Raw genomic sequence first — 26815 nt, 5'->3', positions numbered from 1 at the left:
ACCGTGTATTGAACCCAGGAGCATTCTTTCTCTAAGCTACACTCTCTTATCCCTATTTATTTATTTATTAACTTATTTATTTATTATGTATGTATTTTTGAAACAAGATCTTGCAAAGTTGCCGAGAGTCTCACTAGGTTGCTGCAGCTGTTCTCAAACTTGCAATCCTCTTGCCTCCCAAGTACTGTGATTACAAGCATATAAGACCATCCTGGGCTCCAAATTTAAATTTTTAAGAATAAATATTCAGAATATAAAGACATTAATTCTATTTTCATAACATGATATTATGTACTAGGTATAATATTAAGGCAATTTTGATTCAATGACAAAATAACTTTTATCATTTCAATGACAAAATTTTGATTCAATGACAAAATAACTTTTGGCATATGTGGAATGAAAAAAAAATTAGAAGATGACTGTGGCAACTCCCCCAAATGTAAAGACTTCATGCATAAGTGGTAGCATAAAAAAATATGTATGTAATAAAAAGTAAGGAGGTATGCAACTTAAATTTCAGGTAAATTATCATACACATTCATAAAGCTCTAGCTCATTCTTTCTCATCTATTACCTGGTGGTTTTAGGCCTATATAAATCACCAATCATTCAAATTTACACTAATGGGTTGTTTCTAAATTTTGCTATTAAAAAGTATTAATGGACATGGGAATATCAAAAGCTTCACTTATTCTTCATATTTAAATACTTGTTCTTCCTGTGTGCCAAAAACTCACTCTATAGCATTTTATTTTACTTCTAGAATTATTATATAAATTCTAGAATATAAATTATATAAATTAAAAATGAAATAATATATAATATAAGTTAAAATGAAAAAGACACTCAAAATTCTTTTGGGCATTACATTACACATAATAAATATTCATTTTGAGAAAGATACATTTATCTTATATATTTTAACCTGCATGTCAGCTTCTGTTTGTCATGAAAGATTTTTATTTCCCCATCTAATTTGATAGATAATTTTTCTGGGTAGGAATTTTTTGGCTGTAGGTTGTTTTCTTTCAGGGTTTGGAATATGCTACCCCAGGCCCTTCTGGCCTTCATGACTTGGTTTGGGAAGCCTCGTGTGATTCTAATTGGTTTTCCTCTGAATGTCAGTTGGTCTTTTGTGTTTATTGCCTTTAAGATTCTCTCCTTGTCTTCTACATTAGTCATTTGACTATTATATTGCATGGTGAACCTTTTCTCTGATATTGGGTAAAGGGGCTTCTATAAATTTCTTGTACCTCTTTACCAACCTCTTGCTCTACGGAAAATTTTCTGATATTACTTCTTTGAAAGGATTGTTGATTCCTTTTTTTAACCTCTTTTTCCCCTTTTATGCCAATTATTTTAGGTTAGCTTTTTAAAAATGAGCTCATATTTCTAATATGCTTTTGCATATTAGGGAAAGCATCCAAGTTTTTATTTTTTATGCCTGACTAACCTCACTTAGAATAATGTCCTCCAGTTCCATCCATTTCCCTGTAAATGACATAATTGTGTTTTTTTATGGCTGAGTGGAATTCCACTCTGTAATATCCCACAGTTTTGTAATTCATTCATTTTTTGATGGACATATTGGCTGGTTCAATACTTTGGCAATGGTGAAATGTGCAGCTATAAACATAAATACACATGCATTCGTTTGGTAGTTTGTAATATGTCATATAATGTTTATGATTTTTTTAATACTTTGGCACTTTCTCCAGTGCTACCTAAGCTATGGTTGTACCTTACATGAAATATATATATATGATTCCTTGCCTTTTAAGTGTCTATTTTGCACATTACTATTCTTTTTTTATCACATTTTAACATTTTCAAGCACTTGTTATACTATATTTCTACCTGATAATTTCAAGAGCATGAGAACCAAATCTGTCAAATTGTGGTTCATTAGGTTGCTGAGAGTCTCAGTATGTTGCTAAACTTACAGTTCTCCTATCTCAGCATCCCAAATACTCAGAAACAAGTCTACACATTTACACCCAATTGATTTTTGACAAAGGGCCAAATACATACACTGGAAAAAAAGATAGCTTCTTTAACAAATGATGTTGGACAAATGGGTTGATCATATGCAGAAAAATAGAAATAAACCCCACTTTCTCACCATGCACGAGTCAATTCAAGATGGATCAAAGACTTGGAAATCAGACCGGAGACTTTGCAGTTTCTTGAAGAGGCCATAGGTTGTTACCCATCTCTGCATGCTTACCCATTCCATGCATATCCGGTTTAATGTGCTTACTTGATGCACAAACTATACTAATATTTTATTATGTTTACATCTCTGAAAATATATTTGCTAATCAGAAAAGTAGAAAAATTTATGTGATAAATATAGTAACTTTTATGTATGTACAATTTAAGAAAAACAGGATTTTTTGCATTATCAAGGATTTTAAATAGCCATTTTAGAAACACAAATTGATATATACATACATATATATGTATGTACATATATATGTATATATATTTATATGTATATATACGATCAAATGTTAAATAATGTTCAAAGGAAAGAACAATTGGAGAATTCAGTAGTAATATTGTTATACTTCAGTTAAAAAAATCAGTGTTGGTTGATCAGATATGTTTTGTACTGTCTCTGCGCTTTCCTTTTATTGCATATCTGGGGATGAAACCCAGGAGCATTCTACTTCGGAGCTACATCTCCTGCCCTGTTTTTATTCTTTATTTTGAAACAGGATCTCACTAAGTTATGGAGTGCCTCACTAAATAGCTGAGGCTACCTGTGAACCATGATCCTCAGATGCTCCCAAATGCTGGAATTACAAGCAGGCGCCACCATGCCTGACTGTCGCTGCACTTTGAAAGCTTGACAAACTAGTAATTTCTGTAGTAAAGCCCAAACACAAATGGATGTAAAGTTATCAATCACTAACTATTAATTGATACATAAAATTGAAACTCATTTTATGAAGAAACTAAAAAATTGTGTGATGAGAGTAAGGAATTTTTACTGATATGTGAATTCTTTTTTAATATCAATATATTTTTAATTTGATCTAATAGAGACAAATAGCTATATAAAGTTTACAAACATTTATACCTTAGATATGGTAAAATACCATGGTATAATGAGACACTTAAACATCAGTAACCTTCTGTCACCTCCTCCCTTGCCTGAATAATATTTATCACCCTTATAAATCTCTGTAAATTACTTCTATCATGACTCTAGTTTTTATTTTTTTTTTGGGGGGGTGGTACTTGGGGTGGAACCCAGAGGCTTTCTACCTCCGGGCTATACTCCCAGACCTATTTTATATTTTATTTGGAAACAGGGTCTCACTAAGTTGCTGAGAGCCTCACTAAGTAGCTGAGGCTGGCTTCAAACCTGCACTGTCCTCCTGTCTCAGCCTCCCGAGCACGGGAATTACAAGCGTGTGCCACCATGCCCGGCTCATGACTCTAGTTTTAGTTTAAATTCTATTAATAAATTGCACCTAAAACTTATCTATGAAGACACAAAGTGTAAGTGAAGTTCTTGTTTGTGTAGATTAAACTATGACTGGCATCCAGAAAACTTGAATTCTAGGTCAGACTTTGAGCCCTACAAGTATAATTTTTTATCATTAATTTTCTAATCACAAATTTAAGTGGTTCATACAAAGATTTTTTAAGGTCCTTTTCTAAGGAAATTTCTTACTACCATAGCTAAGATGTTCAGTCCTCTTTCAATCTGTGAGAAAGTTATTTTTGAAACACGTTTTTCTGTGTCTGTCTAAAAACACTTCCTTTTTGGCAATATTTTTCCGGCTGTACTTCGTTTATTGCTCTGGATTTCTGGGCATAGAGCCTACTTGGGTTTTATTTCTGTTTATGTTCATCATCTTTATTTCTATTTTTGAAGCTGAAGCTTCATAAATATATTATTACACAGTATAAAATTGGATAATAATACTATAAAATTGATTTTCTATATTTGCACATTCCTTGAGAACCTCGGGTGTTTACTGCAATTAGTTTAATTCTTCAAATTGGATCTATCACCTCCTCCCTTGCCTGAAGCAACGCACCAGAAAGTACAGATCACACTCAACATACTAACACCAGGAGGAGGAAATAAATACCTCTGCAGAGATTTTATGTATCTGACAGTGTGTCAGCCATGCAGAAATGGAAAAAGATAGCTTTTACTTTAGAGAATCCTAACACTCCTTTCAGTGATTGGAATAACAAAAATATCAGAATCTATTGGTAAAAGTGGATCACAGAGACACACTCTAGGCACCTTCTCTTTGTGGCCACTATACTTGATATAGCACTAGGCATACAGTAGGTCCCCAAAAATGTGTGTTCTTACACTAGAGACCTATTCACCTTGGATTTTACTATCTAATAAAATAATACATCAGCTTTCAGCAAAAAGTTTACTAGGTATGCCGAAGGGAAAAAAGTCTAAAAAGGTAAATCAAGCATCTGAATCTGAATTTTGAAAGATGCAGCATATGAATAACTTCACTGTAGAAGGAGAGGGAAGAATGGAACAACAGCAACAACAAAAAAATACCTGAAGTGAGAAAAGAAGTATTAGTGAAAGAGAAATGGCCAGTAGAGGAAATGGCAGCCAACAACATCCCCAAATTAATGCTAGATACCAAGCCATAAACCCAGGAGCTCAGAGAACAATGAACAGAATAAATACCAAAAGACTACAATAAGGCAGGTGATGTTCAAACAGTAGGAAATGAAAAGCAAAGATAAAATCTTGAAAGAAGCAGAAAAGAAGTCTTGTTACCTATTGATCGCACAGGTTCGAAGTCAGCCATGCTGGTTTAAGAGACCCTGTTTCCAAATAAAAAAAGTATAAAATAGGTCTGGGAGTGTAGCCTGGAGGTAGAAGGGCTTCCAGGAACCCCAGTACCCAAAAATAAAAATAAAAATAAAATAAATAAAATAAAAAATAAAAAAGGAAGAGTACTCAAATAAAAATAAATCAAGCTGCAGAATCATGATTGTGTGAAAACAACTTATCTGATTAAATACCACAAAGTAATTTAATTCAGTAATCAAAAATAAAAAAGTCAATAACAGACTTTGAAGTCAGAGCAATTTTTTAAAAATTGTATAATCTAGTGCCTACACTTGATTATGTATACAGTATAATTTTATTAAATGTAATGTCATAAAAAGCATCAGTCAGCCTTCTAGATTATTACACTTTGCTTAGATAAAATAAATGACTATGTAATATGTTTAAATTATGATATGGAGTAAGACTGAAAATCCCAATTGTCTTTAAAAATGAAACTAATTAATTTATAAAGCCAGATTTTCCAATTTGAAATAAGTTTAGATAACTATCTAATAAAAGTACAGAAATAAAAGATTAAGTTAGATGAAGTATTTTGGGATCTAACAAGATATTAAAAATTAAAAGGGCCTTGAATTACTGATAGAAACTTTAAAGGCAGATAGCCATAATTATTACAACTAATAATCACTTCATTACAGCTTTCAAATTCTTTATTACAATGTCAGAAAAAAATAAGAAGGAAAGACAAGAAAATCAGCATGCCTGGAAGACATGCTAGAGAGGCTGGAAGTGGAACTCCCCCCTCAGACCCTGGCCTTTAAATACAATTTTATTATTTGTCTGTTCTTATCACTGTTATCAAGGAAAGACAAAATAACATTACTTAGCCAGGTGGTACTGTTTTGTATCTAGAAAGCACACTTACTAAGTGCAGGGGCCAATAATCTACCTTGTTTCTACCTCTCTTGTATTGGGCTATATGGCTTGATCATCAACTATTGAGGCTTTGAAGTAATACAATTTACATTTTTTAGGCTGAGGCCAGGTCAGAAATAATAAAAGGGAAACAGAGAGACAAATAATATCCAATGTAACTGGGTGTAATTTCTCAGAGCAAGGCACAAAGCCCTTGCTCTCTTACAACCAGGCAGAGTCATTGTGATCTAAGAGCTTTTAATTATTTTTATATATTTGTAAGCCCACAGGCTTTAATTTTCACTATGCTGTCCCTCCCTGCATGGGTGCTGGTACAGCACCCAGGCTCTGCTTGCCTTTTACATTGTTTAGGAAATCAATAGTGGAGGAATTTTTTTTATTATTGGCATAGTTAGTGGACAAGAAATTTAAAAAATATATTATTTGAAATTCACAAAATTACTCTTTGATCATTCCTACTCATTCAAAAATATTACTTGTAAGTAATAAGTAAAATTTAAGTGCACCATCAGATTTTTAAAGGCTTTCTTTGGCAAATAAACACCTTACTTTTAGATATATAGAAGCATAATCCTATCATCAGGGCTAATTGAATGCCTCTGTATACCTAATACTTTGTCTAACCTATAGAAATAATACCACAGAGATCCTTATCTTTATGATCCAGAAAAAAAGAATTATATGACAAATATAAACAATATAACAGTTAAGAAAGGTTATCAAAGCACTTAATAAAAAAGCAATATACAAAAAATAGAGGTTTGTAATCATATATTTACTTGGAGAAAATTTCAGCAAGAGATAAATTTTGAGACAATTTTTTTTTGTTGTTTAATATCTTCTTTCATACAGTTCTGCCTCCCTTGGTGGCACAAGTCTGTAATCTGTAATTTGGAAGGCTAAGACAGAAGGATCATAGGTTCAAAGCCAGTCTCAGAAACTTAATGAGACCCTCAATACCTTAGACCATGTTTTAACATAAAAAATAAAATAGAGCAGAGGGTTTAACTCATAGGCAGAGCACCTAAGAGAATATCAAATATGAAAGATAAAATAGTTTTGTAGGTCTAACATTTTGTACATGTCTCTACTACTGACTTTTTCTTTGTAATTACAAGTAGATTTGAGTACTTTTTAAATTTTGTGTAAAATTTTTGTTTCTGTAATTGACTAAATATCTTGGCTGCCTCTATGAAGTGAGACTTGCAAAAAAAAAAAAACTGGGTAGTTCTAATGTGAATGTATTAAACCTTAATTTAAAAGTGCTTGCTTGCTTGCTTACTTATTTAATAATATATTCATGCTGGAGATTAAACCCAGGAGCATTCACCTCTTAGCTACAGCCCTACCTCTAATTATCTTATTTGGAAATGAGTCTCACTAGGTTACTGATGCTAGTTTAAAACCTGCAATCCTCCTGTCTCAGCCTCCCAAATTTTGGGATTATATTTGTGTAGCATCACATCCACTATCACAAGGTGATGAGTTTTCCTCAATTTTTTTTTCTCTTCAAAAGAAAGATTTCATTTAGGAGACACAGATAGGGTGATCATGAAGGGTTTTATTTGGAGAGTTTACCTGGGTATTCACAGAGCTGGCTAGTCCAAGAAGCAGAAAGAGGAAGAAATGGGTAAGTCTGCACCTGGTGACTTTTTAATATTGTCCAGAATTCTCCTTCCCCCTTCTTATGCATAGTAATTTGGAAGTAGTTACAACTTAGTTGTAACTGTGCTAAATTTATCAATTGGAATTTCCTGCTGGTATCTGAAGCTGCAATGTAATGAACTGGAAGTCTCTGACAGCAGCTGGATGGGACAATATGATGATATCTCTTCCAAGGAAGGCCCCTTCTTTTTACATTTCTCTCCCTGCCTTAATCATCTCTGACTAACTGCCCAAGACATGTCCTGCTAACTATGCTCATTTAAGCAAAATAATTATGAGAACTGGTCAATAGATATCACATTATTCTGGGGAAATTTCAATAATGTAATAAAGTTAAAAATTTATATTAAAAACATGAAAATTTATAAATTAAAAGGTATAAGAGAAAAATGCAAGTGTAGTTTCAACAATAGATAACACAAATTAAGAATAAATATTTTAGCTGGGTACTATGGTACACAATTGTAATCCCAGAGCCTAGGAGGCTGAGATAGGAGGATTTTAGATTCTGGACCAAGAGGTGGTAACTGAGTGAGACCCAATTTTATTTTAATTAATTAATTAATTAATTTATTTATTTATTTATTTAAAACTGGAGTGTAATTCACAGATAGAACATCCATGGATCCAATCCCCAGTGCTATAATTTAAAAATACATATTTTGAGTGAAAAAGTATAGATAGATAGATATAGATACATAAAAACACAATTATATGATTTGTGGAAATTGTGGACACTGTGAGGTCTGACTGTGAGGCTTGGCCAGAGGAGATTGAGAACAAAAAAAGGTTGGAAAATGCTTCTCACCATTCCCCTCCCCCAGCCATATAAATTTACCTGTCGTGGCCAGCTGCTAAGCCCATCAGTCAGAGAAATACACAATTGTTTGCTTTCCCTTCCTCCTAATGCCCCATAAAAATCCCATAGTCTGTAAGGAAGGGATTCCTCATTCTCATGGACTCTTTTTCATGTCAGTCCTCCTCCCAGGACTCATTTCAATTAAAAAACATGTTCTCATCTTCAGAGCTATTGTTTTTCTATCTCTATATTCTCTCCGAAATAGTAGGGGTACCAAACACAATAATTGGCTTACAAATATAAATATATCGAGTTGAAAATCTAAGAAATGAAATAAGGGAACCAATAGAAGAGTAAGTTAAAAGTTGTTATTGAGGTCTAGGGGTGTGGGTAGTAATATAGCAACGATAGCCAGGAACTAGAGATACTGGTGATAATAAGAAGGCAAAATTAAAATTCAGTTATTCATGTGGAGATCCAAGTACAAGAGTATGTTAATAACTAGATTTTAAGATAGTTCAGAGATCAAGAATATAAAATCATGGAAAAGATTCAGTGATGAAGAATCAATTTTTATATTTTCCCAGTTATACAAGGCAGGAGAGAACCAGAGAATATATACCATATATACAGGGGACATGGGTCACCTGCTGGTCATGAGCTTGCACAGTGAAATAAGAAAAGTGCGTGAATACTTTAGATTCACAGAAGGTCTTCAGATTAAGTAGCTATAGAAATTATTTCCTTATAAGCAGTACCTTAAAATGAGAGAGTTAAAAATGTTTAGGCAAATGGGTCCCATTTTCTAATAAATATAAAATCCACTTTCAGTTTTGTTTCTTTTTCTGGTTCTTCCCTCATATTGATGTTCTCTTTCCTATAATTTCCCTTCTTCTTCTTCTTCTTCTTCTTCTTCTTCTTCTTCTTCTTCTTCTTCTTCTTCTTCTTCTTCTTCTTCCTTCTCTCTCTCTCTCTCTCTCTCTCTCTCTCTCTCTCTCTCTCTCTCTCTCTGTCCCTCCCTCCCTCCCTCCTTTTCCCTTTCTTCTTCTATCTTTAACTTTTCAATATTCCCAATATTGCATATGTACTTCTGTGAAACAAGAAATTATCCAACTGTATAAGAACTTGAAACTAGTTAACACAAAAATAGTAACATACCTTGCTTTTGTTGGACAAAGTTTTTATGACATCTATTTATTATCATAGAAGGTTTTTCCCTCTTATGGAATGGCAAAAATATTAGCATTTATTTGAGCAGGAGTCCTTAAAAATGGTGCTAGAATATGGTATTTTTATTAAAAGTAAAAATAAATGACCAATTTATGTTGTTTCTCCATCCTGGTATAGATTGTTATAATGTGCTGAAATCAGAAGGAATAAGTGTGGAAAGCCATTAAGGTTTTCCCCTAAAAGAATATTTCTGACTCAGTTGACTGTCTTTCACCCAGAGTCAACAAGGTTTGGGGTTATAGAAAGTTCAAAGTAAAAGGTCTGAGAGAAGATCAGGTGGTGATGGTATGAGGATACTGATTAACCTACCTATAATGTATGTGCTTTGTATTGGTCTCTATTGTATTCCAGTAGTGATAGCTAGAGGATATTGATTGACCTGTAATTCTATAAATACCTCAAGAAAAATAAACCCATTGTCAGCCAGTATGTCAGCCAGTAGGTCGGCCCAATAGAGAATATTTACCCGGGAGCAGTCGTCGATCAGTAGAGATATTGACCCAGGAGCAGGGGTCAGCCAGTAGAGATAGTAGGCTGGTGCCCTCCCAACCATGTTAGAATTTAAAAAAAAAAAAAAAAAAAAAAAAAAATATATATATATATATATATATATATATATATATATATATATATATATATATATTGGAATCAAATTCTTAAGAGTTGAATTCTTCATCCTCATGCCTCTCTTCAGAACCTGTACTTTTGCCAGCTGACTCCGGCAGGTGGTGGCCCGTACAGGGAGAGTCTGAAACTGAGGATCCCGTGAAGGACACTGCTAAATAGAAAAGGAGCATGCTAGAAGATTTGTGGTGGCAGTTAAAAACATGGGAATTGTAATATGAGAAACTAAGAACACAAAGGCACCTAATGTGAGTTGTAATATACAATGGGTCAAAAAATTAGTTTTTTGTGTTTTGCACATATGTTAAAAGATATGGTTTGTATTTAGCTTCCTAAGGAAGATGAGGATAATTTAGATACTGAAGAAGAGGAGTAGCTTGAAGAAACTGCTGCTCAGTACCATAGAGATGAGTTGTTATCTTTAATATCACTGCTTCAGGTGGTTATAAATCGGGCTGCAGAAAATGGAGAAGATACTAGGGGATTTAGAGTTTTCCCGGTTACTGAAGACTCTGATGGTCAGGAAGTGTTATTAGATTTCTTAAATGCTGACAAAACTGGGTCAAGTAGGTGTTATTAATTTTTTGAATGCTGACAAAACTGGTCGCACAGCAGCAGATAGATATTGGCATCCATCCTCCAAAAACGATTTTGCTCTAGTAAAATGGAAAGATCCTTGCACAGGAATTTGGAAAGGTCCCTACCCTGTACTAATATGGGGATGAGGGAATGTTTATGTTTTTTCACAGGATGAAGGTAATGCACAGTGGATACCTGAGTGGCTGGTGCGACATATGGATCAAGCAAAAATAGAAGACTCTCATATTAATGCTGATGACTTGAAGATAGAAGACTCTCAGATTAAAGCTGATGACTGAAACATGGGCTTATTTTCCAGATCATCCCATACTTCATCCCAGCTGTTTGGGAACAACAGGAGATTGCTGTCTTCAGTAACAACTCATGATTGCTGGGACTTCTTGCTTTGAATTTTACACCCATTGCAGAAATTTTGGTTATTCTGGACAAAAATCTGGTAACTGGTACACCCTTATGTTTTTTTTTTAAATGTCAAAAAGATGAAATGTCTGCAGTTGATGCCCATGGTATTGAAGACAAGGAGAAAGACTGATAATAACCCTGTTATTTAAAAACAGATGAGATGTCTACAGTTGACACCCGTGGTACTGCAGACAAGTACAAAGACTGATAGTAACTGTATTTTGGACAAAAAACTGGTACACTCTTATGTTTTTCTAGGGATGTCAAGAAGATGGGATGTCTGCAGTCGACACCCGTGGTATTACAGACAAGTAGTAACTGTGCTATTGAAGGTTTGGTCTTGTGGGGCCCTGGTTACACAGGGAAAGAAGATAAAAATGTTAGCCCACTAATAACTTGTTTACTCTGTTAAACTGATTTAACATGTGAAAATCATAGTGTTAAATGAAGGAAATGCCTTACTGAAATGCCTATTTTACATAATATTCCCAATACCTTGTTTGTTAGAGACTTGGGACAAGGTGTGGTCTTAGGACAAAGTGAAAACATTTTTATTTAGCAGAAGTGCACAATTTATGTTTGTAAAGTACCCCCATTAAAGAGGCTAGTAGCCAATGATGGGTAAGATTTCCTTGGGACAAGGAAACCTAAAACAGGATATACAGCTTATCAAAAGATGGGTAATCCTTGATACCTTAAGGAAACAACCTAAAATAGGTACAGTCTTCTTTTAATATAATAAGAAAGGGAGAACTTTGGAAAGCCATTAAGGTTTTCCCCTAAAAGAATATTTCTGACTCACCTGACTGTCCTTTGCCCAGAGTCAAGACGGTTTGGGGTTATGGAAAGTTCAAAGTAAAAGGTCTGAGAGAAGATCATGTGGTGATGGCACGAGGGTACTGATTGACCTACCTGTAATGCATGTGCTTTGAATTACAGGTCTCTATTGGATTTGGATTTGGTCTCTATTGTATTCCGGTAGTGATAACATGAGGATATTGATTGGCTTGTAACTCTATAAATACCTCAAGAAAAATAAACCTATTGTCGGCCAGTAGGTTGGCCCAATAGAGAATATTGACCCAGGAGCAGTCATTGACCAGTAGAGATATTGACCCAGGAGCAGGGGTCAGCCAGTAGAGATAGTAGGCTGGTGGGTCCCCCACATTAGAATTAAAAAAATTCTTGGAATCAAATTCTTTAGAGTTGAATTATTCATCCTCATGCCTCTCTTTGGAACCCGTACTTTTGTCGGCTGGCTCTGGCAAATAAGATAAGGGGCAGAAGAACATTCAAATCTATTGCCCTTATACATCAAAAAATATTTCTATAGAGTAGCAATTTTTGCATATGATGAAAGAATTAAAATGAACATCAACTGCATAAAGTATATCTCTGCATCTCACCCCAGTTTTTCCCTCCAAGCCTGAGATTCCATCGTTTAATCTTCACTCTATTTTTTTCTTTTATTTTCTTTTTATTGGTGAATTATAATCATACCTCTTAAGTTTAGGGTGATAGAGGCATATATGTACATTATACTCATAGAGCACTTCCCCAATTTCCACCCCACTCCTTCTCTCTTCCCACCTTCTCCCCAGTACACTCAACACAGTGATTGGCTTTGATAAGATTATGTATGTATATCATGTACCTTGAGGTGTTTTCCTCATCAAGTCTTTTTCCCTTCTACATTATAGCTTAGTTAGGTCCCCTCCTTCATGCCATTATGTTTTTTCCTCTTTTTTCTGGAGTTCCTCCTATGTCCTAATTTCTCCCTAGCTTCTGCATATAAGGGGGAACATTCTGCATTTCACTTTTTTGTGACTGACTAAACTCACTGAACATAATATTCTCCAATTTAACCCATTTCTCTACAAAGGACATAATTTTGTTCTTTATGGTTGAGCAGAATTCCATTGTGTATATATATTCCATAATTTTGTAATCCACTCATTTGTTTTCTATGTGATAACCACAAACCCATTGAAAACGAAAGCCAGAAAATATTTTAATTCACAATAACTTCAAAAATAATAAAATACTTAAATCTAACAAAGGAGTTAAAAAGCTGTATAATTAAAATTATATAACATTAAAGAAAGAAGTTGAAGATCTTAGAAGGTGGAGGGACCTCACATCTCTTGTATAGGCAGAATAAATAAGAAAGTGGCTGTCCTTCCAAAAGTGATATACAGATTCAATGCAATTCTTATTAAAATATTAAAATATCATAGCCATTCTTTACAGATATAAAAAAATCAGTCCTTAAATTCATTTGAAACAACATATGACCCAGAATACTGACACTATTTAGTAAGACTTTGAACAGGAATGATCCTGATTTCTGCTCTGAACTTCAGCTTTATGAGTTAGCAGAAAAACAAAGCCTCCAGCAACACTTTCCAAAATATACAATTACAAATATAGCATAAGACTCTTCAGTTTCAAGACTTTTAACACTGCTGTTGTTTTTAGAAAGTAATTGGTTTCTCTTTGGATTTTTTTCCCTCCTCTCCCAATACTCAGTGCAATCTATACTGCCTGGAAGCCAGACTTAAAATGAGGCAGATGCTCCAAGTTTAAACTCTGAGCGGATGGTAAAGTCGTTTCCTAGCAACACAAAATTATGAAAACTTCGAGTGCCACTCTGTTCAATATGGTTTTTCCATTTAGTTTCATGTACTCATTGTGTTATTATAAAGCACTGAGTATCAAATCAAAACCAACTCCATCCAAATTAAAAAGAATGAAAAATCACTACATTGATTTTAAACTAGTGACCTGTTCAGTTCTTAGGCAGACAAAATTAGGTTTTATACAACACTTAAAAAATATTTTTCAGAATGAAATAAGGGAAAAACTTTATGGAAAGGTGATAGGCTTAGACTAAATACCTATCCAATAAAATGTATAATATTAAAACAACTAGACTTTGGAAGACTTAGCTAACTTGACCCAGGCAGGAAAATAGCATCTAAATGAATGCTCCATAGAGGTGGTTCTGAAATATTTTGATATCATATGCTGATTTCACCCATCTCTTGGATCAATTCCAACCATACCCTTAATTACACAGTCTTTCCACAGCCATGGCAGGACCAGTCACATTTGCAATAGAATCTGTATCATCCTTCAGTCCATAATTTCAAAACACTCTCAATATTAGCTCAGGTCTCATCATTACTTTGTAGGTACATATGTAGTAAACATTTTTTCTTTTGCCTTTTCTTTCTTTCTCTTTGTGTTTTTGCCTTAGAATACAGCTTAAGAGAGTAAGTGGACTGGGATTTCACAATATCCTGCAAAAATCTTATGGAGGAGTCCTAATCTCTACATTAAATGTCTTATTATATTAAATCAGTTGTGAAAGCCATTGTTAGGTAAAGTGGTGCAGATAGTTCATTGGTCTACAGTTGGAATTCTTAGTCTACTTGGAGTAATTTAAAGCAGTTTAGGCATATGTGGGTTACTGTTTCTCAATTAAAGGAAAAAGTTGTTTAATTTTCTCCCACACCATCATAACTTTTATGACATCAAAATAGAAAACTACAGAAATAAAAAGATAATTAAGTATTCTCTCACTTGTTTTCTTTGAGGGAAATAAGTCATAGTTGGATGCTTAACTTCAACAAAAATATGCTAATGTTAGAAACTGTTTAAATTCTAGTAACACAACTTACATATAAGTGTATTGAAATGCATTTCTAAACATTAAATGTCAAATTCCTATAAAATAGTATGAAAAGCATGATTATTTTGTGGTTTTATTTGGAAGAATTCAATGGCTACACAAATATGAAGAATTGCCCAATCCTCAAATGGAGTAATTTCATCCTCTCATTTTCTTTCTTGTTTTTGTCTTTCTTTCCTTACAATAGATCACATTTCTGGCCTGTTTTTGTTGTCTGGCTTTTACTACAGATACCAGTAACAGTAACATTCCATATCCTCATTTTCTTTTGTGGTGAATTTAAAAAAGAAAAATGTTATCACTTTAACTCATTAAGTTATAATTTTATTGGGACCTACTGACCTGTAATTTTGTTTTTCAATCTGTTACTCAAATGTTTTAAATTGAATTCAGTGAAAATATTTTCAAATATTAAAAAAAATCATTGTTATCCTTTAAGGAACATGCTGTTATCTCAAAATGACATACCAACATCCCAGATGAGAATACCTAGATACATGGAAGTTTACTAGTTTCATAGCTGGTTCCAAAGCTGCATCAGAGTAAGATCCAAAATGAGATTGTTTGGCTTCAATTGAGTTTCCCACTCTACTAGATATAAGAATGTTTGTGCTTAAAGAGTTGCCTGTAGAAGATCAGAAATACTAAAATACACTAGTCATGCTCTTCATTGTGCTCTAAGGAAAGCATTATGACTCAGTTTGGTAAAGGTCATACAATAACCCATAAATTGAGATGTGTATTGATATTTCATAGGACAAAGTTATATCTGTAGTAAGAGCTTTGAGTTTCCATTGATAGGTGTGATCATCCCTGCTGTCAACCATCCTAGAAGAAACTGCAGATTTAGGGACTATAATCAGAAACTTTATTATTTTTTTAAGTTGAATTACTTTATTGGCAAAAGAAAAGAAAAAATAGTTCAATGAACATTGTGTATTCCAAATAACCAAAAGGCACTATGCTAGGCACTGAGGCAAATACATACATTTTTACTATAGTAATAGATACACAACACACTAATTTACAATAGAGTTTTAAATAAGTACCATACTTAATACACAATATTCTGAAAGTATTTGGGAGATTCATTTAGAATGATATTTCTGTATCAAAGACCATTATATCTACCTTTCTGATTTATGGCTATCACAAAGCCACAGAAAGGTGGTAGGTATCCCACCAGCATGATGGGAAACTTTAAAGGTATACCATTGATGAAGAAAGGCCTTCTCTTTGCCTTTCCTTTCTCTGCAGTTCAGCCAGGAAATCCCTACATGCAGTAGACACATGCTTTTTCCTAATGAAAGCAGAATAAAAGCTCTGAAGAAATTGACCATTAAGATAGAAAGTAACCACACTGCAGAAAATTTCCGTTATTGTATAGATATTATAAAATGAGACCTTAATTATTCTTTGTATTATAATTTTCTTCCATGGTACAAAGTAAGTCTCCTCAAAGACCCACATTTTAACATATTATGAGTAAAAGTAAAATTAGAGGAAAATTTAAACCTGAACTGTGGCAGACTGGAAAAATACTAAGCCCACCTCCTGGAGGCCTACGTGACCTTTCGAGAAGCAATATCGATCAACTGTAGCAGGAAGGAGCCTGCAGCTGTAACCATAGGAATTTTTACAACACTGTTACCTCCTCCCCTTCTCACTTACTTCCTTCTTTTACTCTCCATATAAACTACTGCTTATCACTGAAATAAACAGACCTTGATAGGAATTATCTACTTGGTCTCGTCTCTCTTTCTCACCCATTTTTATTTGCAGATCGGGGTCCTCCTCGCCCCCCGAATTACTTGTCCCGCAGGACGGGACACTGAACTATACATGCTCAAAGAATCTCTAAGAGTTACATATAAAATTGAAGTATATAAGAAAATGAAGATGATAATGGGTATGGAATTATTAGCAAGAGCAAAAGAAAAGTTCCACTTTCAGCCAAGATGCACTAAAAGACTGTATTTATACTTCCATATTAAACAACTGGAAAACTCAACAAAATATAACAAAACACAACTATGAGACAATAAGCAATACAAAATTGTGATCCCTCAGAGAATGACAACATTTCTCAGGAACTTTCCAAAGCAAAGCTTTCAGCTTTGGATAACATTGATATTTTAGACTGGATAATTCTTTGTTGTGAAAGGAATTTCATTTTTAGAGGATAATTAACAGCATATCTAGCCTCAATCCAGTGATGCAGTAGCAAAACTCTGGTTATAACAACCTAAATGTCAGCAGCTGTTATAAATGTTTGCCAGGGAGAAGGACAGCTCCAAGAGGAACTTTTATTGAGGAGATGAAGCATACAACATCAAGCTTGTCAATCATGCCATCCATATTACTATTTCTCCTTACAATCAACATTACACAGGTTTGTAAATATGCAAACATTTTAAAATCATTCTTGTTTATATTTGATTCTTCACTTCTCATGGAAAACAGAATGGAATTGTTTAATTAGCATTTATAAATATTCTTTGGTTAAATGAATGATGTGTGCATGTATGCTTCTACTATCCTGTGCCTCATTAAGATATATGACTATAATGCATCAATTAAAGAAAAAACCTTGCTAATATTATTTATTCCCATCATTTTAGAATTCAGTGATAAGGATTTGGTTTTATAGTGGCTGACCATTTAAACAAGCTAAATAAAATCTACAGGGATTGACTTTGATTTGTTCTATTATATTGTTAAAACAAGCAACTAAAATAAGCTTTGGTGCTATCACTCTTTTATCTACCAGGCTGAGTCATTTCCTGAGAGATTCCTTGTTTTTATTCCTTAAAGAAGACTTCTGAGAGATATGCTCCAATGGTACTTTAATTATATTCAAGAAAGCTTGAAGATGGCACTCATTTAAATCATAACCCACATAGAATATTTACAACAATTTTATTAAGTCACTCTCAGCACTAAAACTGAAGAATTTCTTCCTATACAATATATGAAAATTATAAATTTAACTAAATAAAAACCTAAACATATTAGAACATTTATCCTAAGGAACACTTTAGCAAATTTGATTTTTTAAAGACATTATTTTGAGTTTAAGTGGAAATAAAAAATATTCCAATAAGGTAAAAACTAATACATAAAATACATTTAATTAAAAATAGATGTTTAAAAATGAAATAAAACACATTAGACAAAAGAGAGTCTAAACAAATGTTCTTGATGAAGAAAGAAAATACTTCTAAAATTAATATTCAAATTTAGTTGACATTTCTAAATAGTTTTCAAACAAAATTGTTTAAATAGCCTGAAAATGTATTCATTATTTGACAATAAATATAGTCTGAAATTAGCAAAGTTTATAAAGCATAAAATTCTTTATGAGTTGAAAATTTTTCACATGCAAGTTTTATAGTCAAATTATTTATTATTATTATTATTATTATTATTATTATTATTATTATTATTATTATTGTACTGGGGTTCCTGGAAACCCTTCTACATCCAGGCTACACTCCCAGACATCTATTTTTTATATTTTTATTTGGAAACAGGTCTCTTAAGCCAGCAAGGTTGGTTTTGAACCTGAGCGATCCTCCTGTCTCCACCTCCCAAGTGCAGGGATTATAAGCATGCACCACCACGCCTGGCTCCAAATTATTAATTTAATTTTTAAATAGATAGCTGGAATTTTGATTGGGCCTGTGTTGAGTTATAGATAACTTAAGAGAAAATCAACATTTAAAATATATTGAGTGTTCTAATCCATGAACAGGGTACCTCTACATTTATTTTAAACTTTGTTATTTTCAGTGCTTTAACAGACAGGTTGCAACTCTGCCTGTAATTCCTTTTCCTTTTTTTTTTTTTTCAGACCCTTAGTGTCAGAATGAAGTGATTAGAGCTCTCTCAGTTATTTTCTGTTATACACACAGCACTTTGCATGCCTGGCATTCTAGCTTGCCAATTATATATTGGAGCTTTTCAAAGTTTTCTATCGATATCTTATTTCCCAACATTGGTCTGCTTCTTGTTTGCTCTGTTATTACTACATCACACAGATGAAATATTATGTAAACAAAATACACTGTCATTTTTTAAAACCTATACTAATAAAAATATTAGTGAATCAGGTCAAAAAAATCTGATTCAAGTCACATAAATTTGTATGTTGTGACTGGGTTTTCCAGGGAACAACCAGACTAGGAATGGGTTTTATAGGAATTCCAAACTCATTCTGCTTGTACTAGCTACTAATTTTCATAGATAGTGTGATTGTGAGTTGTTTGGCTTTGAATGTTAACATATATTTCAAAAAGGAGAGCAAGTCTAGGGTAAATTTAAACACTATAAAGTTCACTTTTTTTTTTTTTTTACAAAGATACAGTTATTTCTCTTGAATATATCTTGCTCAGACAGACTGTTGCATGCCTTTATTTATTTTGGAGATTGAACACATGGGCATTCTACCTCTGACATATACCTTTAGTCCTTTTTTTTGAAACAACTTCTTACTAAACTGATGAGGATGGTTTCAAACCTGTGATCTGCCTTTTTCAGCCTCTCAAGTACTGATATTACAGGTCTGTACCACCACATTTTGCATAAGCCCCAACTTCTAAAGGTTTCATCACTTCTTAATAGCACCAAGGTTATGACCACACCTTTAACATATGACTTTGAGGGACATTCCAGAATCATATTATAACAACCAGCCTTATCAAGCAATGAATAAATGGTGTTCATTGTCTCTAATAAGGAATACATAAATACATTTCATCTTTAAAATTCTATGAACTCTCATATTCCAAGTGAATTTAAATGAAATCTAAAAAAATAAATATTTAGAAACCTCTACTATTTTTTCTGTGTAGGCATGTGCATACACACACCATAATTAAATCTCTGGAAATTATTTACTAGTAATATTTTACTATGTTTTTTTTTTTTTTTTTTTTTTTTTTTGTGTGTGTGTGTGTGGTACTGGGGTTCCTGGAAGCCCTTCTACCTCCGGGCTACACTCCCAGACCTATTTTTACATTTTTATTTGGAAACAGGGTCTCCTAAGCGAGCGCGTGCAGCTGGCTTCGAACCTGCGCGATCCTCCTGTCTCTGCCTCTCAAGCGCAGGGATTACAAGCTTGCGCCACCACGCCCGGCTTTACTATGGTTTTATAAGAAAATGTTCCTTGTTTGGTGATGGAGTGTCTAAGATAATATCATTGAATAATTCACTTAGAGTATATTATATGTGTGGATGATTGCGATAGACTTAATTATTTTAAGTCTTTCTTGAATATATTGATTCCTACATTGTGGTAGTGTATTTTGTTTAGTTTAAGTTTATGCATTCAAGCTAACCAAGTTTCAGAAAGAGAATAGAGACTATATTAATATGTCTGTAGGGTTCATTCCTATGTTTTCTTTAGAATATATTCTAAATATTGATAAAATAATAAAATATTTTCTTTCAATAAAGTTTTAAAAATATACTTATTTATGTTAACTATATAACAAGATTACTTGCAACAGAAACTTCTAATTTTGTATATATTTTATATTATTAAAATCAGAAGAAGGCAATGTTTTATTCTAGAATTTTAAGCATATCAAACAGAATAATGCTTGCACAGAGAGTCAAAGAAAAAAAAAATACAATGCAGAGATTGTGCACCCCTGCTCCTGTTCTGACTTCCAGAGAAACTATTCAGCCTTAAACAACTGAAGAACCATTTCACTGCTAAATAGAGTCACAGAGAATCTGGAAATTGTAAGATATATTTAGCTTCATAAAAGAACTGTTTTGAACTCCATGTGTATTCAGAGTTTGGGTAACAACAGAAAATTACCAGGAAGTATATTTAGAAAATCTGTCCTGAGGTTTTCACTAAGAGACTTTTGCAAACAAAATAAAAACAGATGGGTAACATCTTTATTGCCAAGTGATTAGAGATTCTACTGAACATCACTTTGTCTCACACACACACATGCACACACACACACACACACACACACACACACACACACCTCTCAGCATGGGGCCTATTTTATTAAAGGCTGTTAAGTGTTTTGGTAAAAAAGAAACAAAAATGTTTTGAACTTGCAGGAACATGTTAAATAAACAAGGGAAGGGTCAAGTTGATGCTTTATTGTAATTATATTTTCCATAGTTTCCACCATTAGCAATTATTTTGATTATCCAAATTATTTATAGACATGCATGCACTTCTTTTCTGAGATTTGAGAGATATTTACATCATTTTTAACATTCGGAGCTATGCAGGATTTCTCTTCATTTTTTTATCTGTTCTCTTAATATTTTGAGACACTGCTTAGTTATGCCATCCCTGGAAGCAGTCTTTAAAATTCTGGCACCAGCCGGGCATGGTGGTGCACACTTGTAATCCCAGTGATTGGGAGGCGGAGACAGGAAGATTGCACAGGTTTAAAGTTAGAGGCTTAAGAGACCCTGTTTCCAAATAAAAAAATATAAAAATAGGTCTGGGAGTGTAGCCTGGAGGTAGAAGGTTTCCAGGAACCACAGTACCACAAAAAGAAAAAAAGAAAAACAAAAAGAAAAAGAAAAAAAATTCTGGCACCAGGAGATGAATGTGATGGTTTACTGTGTGCTTGTATCCACCCATCAACCATTTTCTCTCTCTCTCACTAAGTATCACCATAAAAATAATGTGTCCACATCAGGTAAATTTTAAATCTTAAGTGTTATCTAGGAAAATTATTTACCCTTACATTTTATTAAAATATAAAATATAGCTTCATAAGATATCTTTGTATAATACTGTAAAGCAAATAATACCACATACACATTAAGTATCTAGAAATTTTTCAATTAGCCATAAATAGGTTCTATTTTTATGCCCTTTTTGGTACTGATTTTAATACTTTAAAAATTTTAAAAGAGAAAAATACATCTAGGCATTTTTAATAGTTCTGGAACACAAAGAAATAGAAGTGGTTGTAATAAAAGGTCAGAATAGACAAAGAATGGCTGCTATTTGAGGTGCTTCAACTATAAGGCCAGAGGCATAGGGACTTCTAAGATTCTAAGATATTAGAACAAGACAGAAACAACTTATAGGATTTCAAAAGAAAAAGAAAAATTACAGGATTTAAAATGAAAAATTCCTACTTTTCATCTTAACGAGCACTGCTCCCTGATTCACTTTATTGTAAAAAAATTTTACAATAAATTGTGAGGATTGTAAATCAGTCTAATTCTAGGACTCAGCTTTAGGAATCATAGACTAATACCAGATTTATTTGGTAATAATGTCAATATTCTCTCCCCATCTGCATATTCCTTTGTCTTTCTAGTACTGCTTCCAAAGTTAGAAAGGAAAGAAAAAAAAAAAACACAAAAGACCCACATTTTATTTATTTATTTATTTATTTATTTATTTATTTATTTATTTATTTATGCTGTGGTACTGAGGTTCTTGGAAAACCTTCTACCTCCGGGCTACAGTTCCAGACCTATTTGTGTACTTTTTTTATTTGGAAACAGGGTTTCTTAAGCCAGCGTGGCTGGCTTCGAACCTGCGCAATCCTCCTGTCACCACCTCCCAAGCGCGGGGACTACAAGTGTGTGCCACCACACTTGGCAAAAGATGCACATTTTAAATTATAACTTTACTGAAAATCTTCTGCTTGGTGCAGAGCCAGGGTAGAAAGAGGAAGAAATACTTTGAAATTCTACCTTAACCCACAGTGAATAATATGTTCTTTACTTAGTTTCTTAACTTGACTTCCATAAAGCATGATGAGTCATGCTGCCTACAATCTCAAAGTTAGTAAAACAAGGTTTAGCAGTACAAGTGTGACCAAACAGAATGGTTCCCCTCTCACTTTAAAACATTACTCAGTTTAAACAACAAAGTATATGATCAGCCCTCTATGGCCCTTCTGTACCCTATCCCAGACCATCTAAAAAAGAAGACATGTGCTTGTTGCAGGACCAGGGGCCTAAATTCTTAACAAATGTGCATCTGTCTTTATATAAAAATAGGATTTTGAACTCAAGACTGTCTAAATACAAAGGTCATGTGAGTGTGGTTATAAAACACTAGCTCTTAGAAATCTATCCATATTTTTGGGGGGCTTCTGAATTTCAAGATCTAAAAGTTGATTTTGAACGTTATATTTTCAAGTAGTCTAATAGCTCATATAAGATTTGACATAATTTAGACTATAGACTGAAAGTTCTCCCTATACCTGCAAGAAACTGGTATATTTTGCAGTTTTCTCACATAAATTTTTCTGTAATCATTCATAAATTATGTATATAAAAGAAATCAAGTTATGACTATATAAACATGTAAATGCTGCTTATTTTTTATTTTACTGTGGCACTGAAGATTGAACTGAGGGATATTCTACTTCTGAGCTACACTGCCGGCTCTATTTTATATTTTTAATTTTGAAACAGGGTCTCAATATTTTGTTGAGATTGCCCTTGAACCTGCAATCTTCCTATGTCAGTCTTACAAGGTCTAGGACTACAGGTGTGTGCTACCTGAATGCTATTTATTTAATACATGCTGTGTTTAATTTGTGTAAATAGCTAAAATAATAAAATATTAAATATGAGATGTTGACCATTTGTGTCTCTGTTTGTTGCATTTTATTATTAGTAAAATTCTCTTGAACTTCATATTTCCTAAAATAAAATACTAAAACAACTGAAAGCAAAAACATTATCCCCAATAGGTGTAACATATAAAAGTACAGTTTGAAATTTAAAAACAAATTTAAGAAAAGTCATGCATTCTCTCTTCAGAATAATTTTGAATACATCCTTGACCGACCCCTTCCTCATTTCACATTATAGTGCCTTGGTAGCATATGTTTCCCAGTTTCATTTCTTTTTCTCCTGTTCCTTGATATTACCCCAAATTTATAGAATTTCAGATTTTAGTATCTAAGCAGAACTAATTATTTCAATGCAGCAGATTATGTGCTCCAAATGATATGTAATCAAAGCTGCATTAATATATTTTCATAGTAAACAGGCCAAGTGGGTACCATTTTCTTCTACTTTTCTACTGTGAGGCTTTATCTCAGGTATGCTGCATGAGTGATAGTGGGCCAGCAACAAAGGAAAATTATTTTCTCTTCTATGGAACATGGAGTAGGGAATTCATGGTTCTTTATGACATTTCAGCTGGCAGAGTCATTGTACTTGCCCAGAAAAAGGTTCCCTCATGAGCTCCTTAAAGAGGCATTTAGAGAACCTGCCCAAAGTGCTATGACAAGTAGATGTGGAGGTAAATAGTTTATATTAAATCCACTAATCCAGATGTGTGAGTTTGAGTTGGGAATGCCTTCTCTCTAACAATACCTAGAAAAAACCTGAGAACAGAGACATCTGTGGCTAATTCCTTAGCAAAAGTGCACCAAGTTAGTACAATAATAGATTAATAATTATGGAGGGTTCCATTCCCAGTACTGCAAATAAACAAATAAATAAATAAATAATAAATGGACGAGCCTTAAAGGCGGGCGTGGTGGCATACACTTGTAATCCCAGCATTTGGGAGGATAAGACCAGAGGATCTCGGTTTTGTGGACAGCCTCAGCTACTTAGTGAGGCCCTCTGCAACTCAGTGAGACCCTGTTTCAAAATAAAGAATAAAAAACAGGGCAGGGGTTGTAGCTTAGAGGTAGAATGCCCCTGGGTTTCATCCCCAGATCCTAAAAACAAACTAACTAACTAACTAACTAACTAACTAACTAACCTTAGTAACTTAGTGAGACTGTCAACAGCCTAGAGAGAACTTGTTTTAAAATAAAAAATAAAATAGAATTGGCAGTGTAGAACAGAGATACAATGTCCCTGGGTGCAATCCCTATTACTACACAAACAAAATAACAAACAATTAATTTAAAATAAAAACTCAAGCAACAAGTAAAACTTTAGCTACACACTATATACCACAAGACAAGAATATATATATAATTATTATATATATGTGTGTGCATATTGTGTGTGTGTGTGTGTGTGTGTGTGTGTGTGTGTGTGTGTATTTCTCTAAGAAGTTTCAGCCAGGTGAAGGATAAAGATGAAGATGAACACCCAGGACTGCTGATTCTTGAACAATAAAAAATGCAAAATAAATTACAAAAAATCAAGTGGTATAATAAGAACACAAAAATCAATTTGTGAATCTACAAAAAGATTTTCCAATGTGAACATTTATTGAATAAGAGAAAAATAAACAAACAAAACCCAAATGCTTCTGAAAACAAATTAAACTCATAGAATATATATTTAAAAAACTCACAGTATATAAAGAAAAGCTAAAAAACACAGTGAAATAATAGACATGTGTGGAAAATTTAAAGTAAATACAATTTAGTTTGAGTAGTTACTTAGTTTACTGAAAAAGAATGTCAAGAATTACTATGAGGTTCTTTTTTTTTTTTTTTTTTTTTGGTGTTACTGGGGTTCCTGGAAGCCCGTCTACCTCCGGGCTACACTCCCAGACCTATTTTTACATTTTTATTTGGAAACAGGGTCTCCTAAGCCAGTGCGAGCGGCTGGCTTCGAACCTGCGTGATCCTCCTGTCTCTGCCTCCCAAGCGCGGGGATTACAAGCGTGCGCCACCACGCCCGGCACTATGAGGTTCTTTAAAATTTTAAATGCATTGAAAAGACTTTGAAACTGAAACAAAGCAAAGACTTTGAGACTGCTAAGAAAATTCTTGTATAAAAGAAAATATGTCTTTTTTCCACAGAAGAGATAAGTAAGACTATAATTATCATTAGGTAATTATGAGAAAATGATTATAAAAGTCACCCAGAATTATAAATATTAAATAAACAAGCTTTCCAATTGCAGAATTATGACATTTTAGCTATATCTACATAAAAGCAAAGTTGCTTGTTTAAATGTAAAAATGATTACCTAAGTACACTGTTCTCAGGATGCTATAAAGCTGGATTAGTATGGGTTGAAATGACTTTATCTGACATCATATAAATAGATTAATTGCCATAAAAACAAATATGAATACCTTTCTTAAGTTAAAAGGTATGAATGCTTTCAGGGCCAAATGATAGCATTATATCTTATACATTAGATATTTAAAATATCAATCACCTCTTACCTGCTTATCATTTTCACTTACATTGATAAAGTCTTTGTCTCAGCAAAAAATATGTGATCTTGAATATCTACAAAATCCAAAGCTAAGAGAATTTACTAATCATGATCCTTGGATGTCACCTTGAGCAAGTCAAACAACTTTTTTAACAGAAATAAAATATATGGATGTTGCCACACTCCTTTATGAGTGCATACATATCTTAGTCTAAATGTAGTGTCAGCAAAAGAAACTTAAAATAAATTGCTTATGGTAAATGAAATATATACTAATCTACAGCAAAGATGAATGATTTCACGAAAAGATGGTAACTTCAAAGATTGTAAAAATTTGATCTTGAAGTTGTTTTGACTTGCCAAAACAAACGGAAGTCTATGTATGAAAGAGTTATCTGATTTCCACAAGACTAAGTGATTAAAGATGCAACCCATATACTAGTCTTCTAAATAATAATCAATTATTTAGGGCCCAATATTGAACCAAAAAGATTTTTCAATATTTTTTCACACATTCTCTGACACAGTAATCTAATTTTTTATGACTGATTGTCTAAAGTCATTTTCAGTACTATATTTCACAAAAATTAACAATTTATACCTACAGTGTTAAGACCTTAATATGTCATTGGAGATGAATAAAAAGTGATAGCAAACAAACATTACTCTTATACTTTCTAAATTCTCATAATTTATAAACTTAATTGAAAATAACCAAAGATTCTAGTGTTCGTGCTTATTCAAACTATGTAAATTGGTTGTTATGAAAAAAATTCTGGTTTTTCAATTAAAAAAAATTGATCTAAAGTATTTGACATATTTGACTATTACTCACCAAAATGCTTGGAAGTAGGTATGAAACAAAGGCAAGACTCAGAGGCAAAGGCCTAAAGCCAAGGCTTGGATCTGTCCTTCACCAGCTTCATGACCTTGGGAAAACCTCTTAATACTCAATTTTGTCTTCTAGAA

The sequence above is a fragment of the Muscardinus avellanarius genome, assembly GCF_963383645.1.
Source record: "Muscardinus avellanarius genome assembly, chromosome: 15".
Taxonomy (NCBI): domain Eukaryota; kingdom Metazoa; phylum Chordata; class Mammalia; order Rodentia; family Gliridae; genus Muscardinus; species Muscardinus avellanarius.
Note: the sequence above shows the minus strand (reverse complement) of the source record.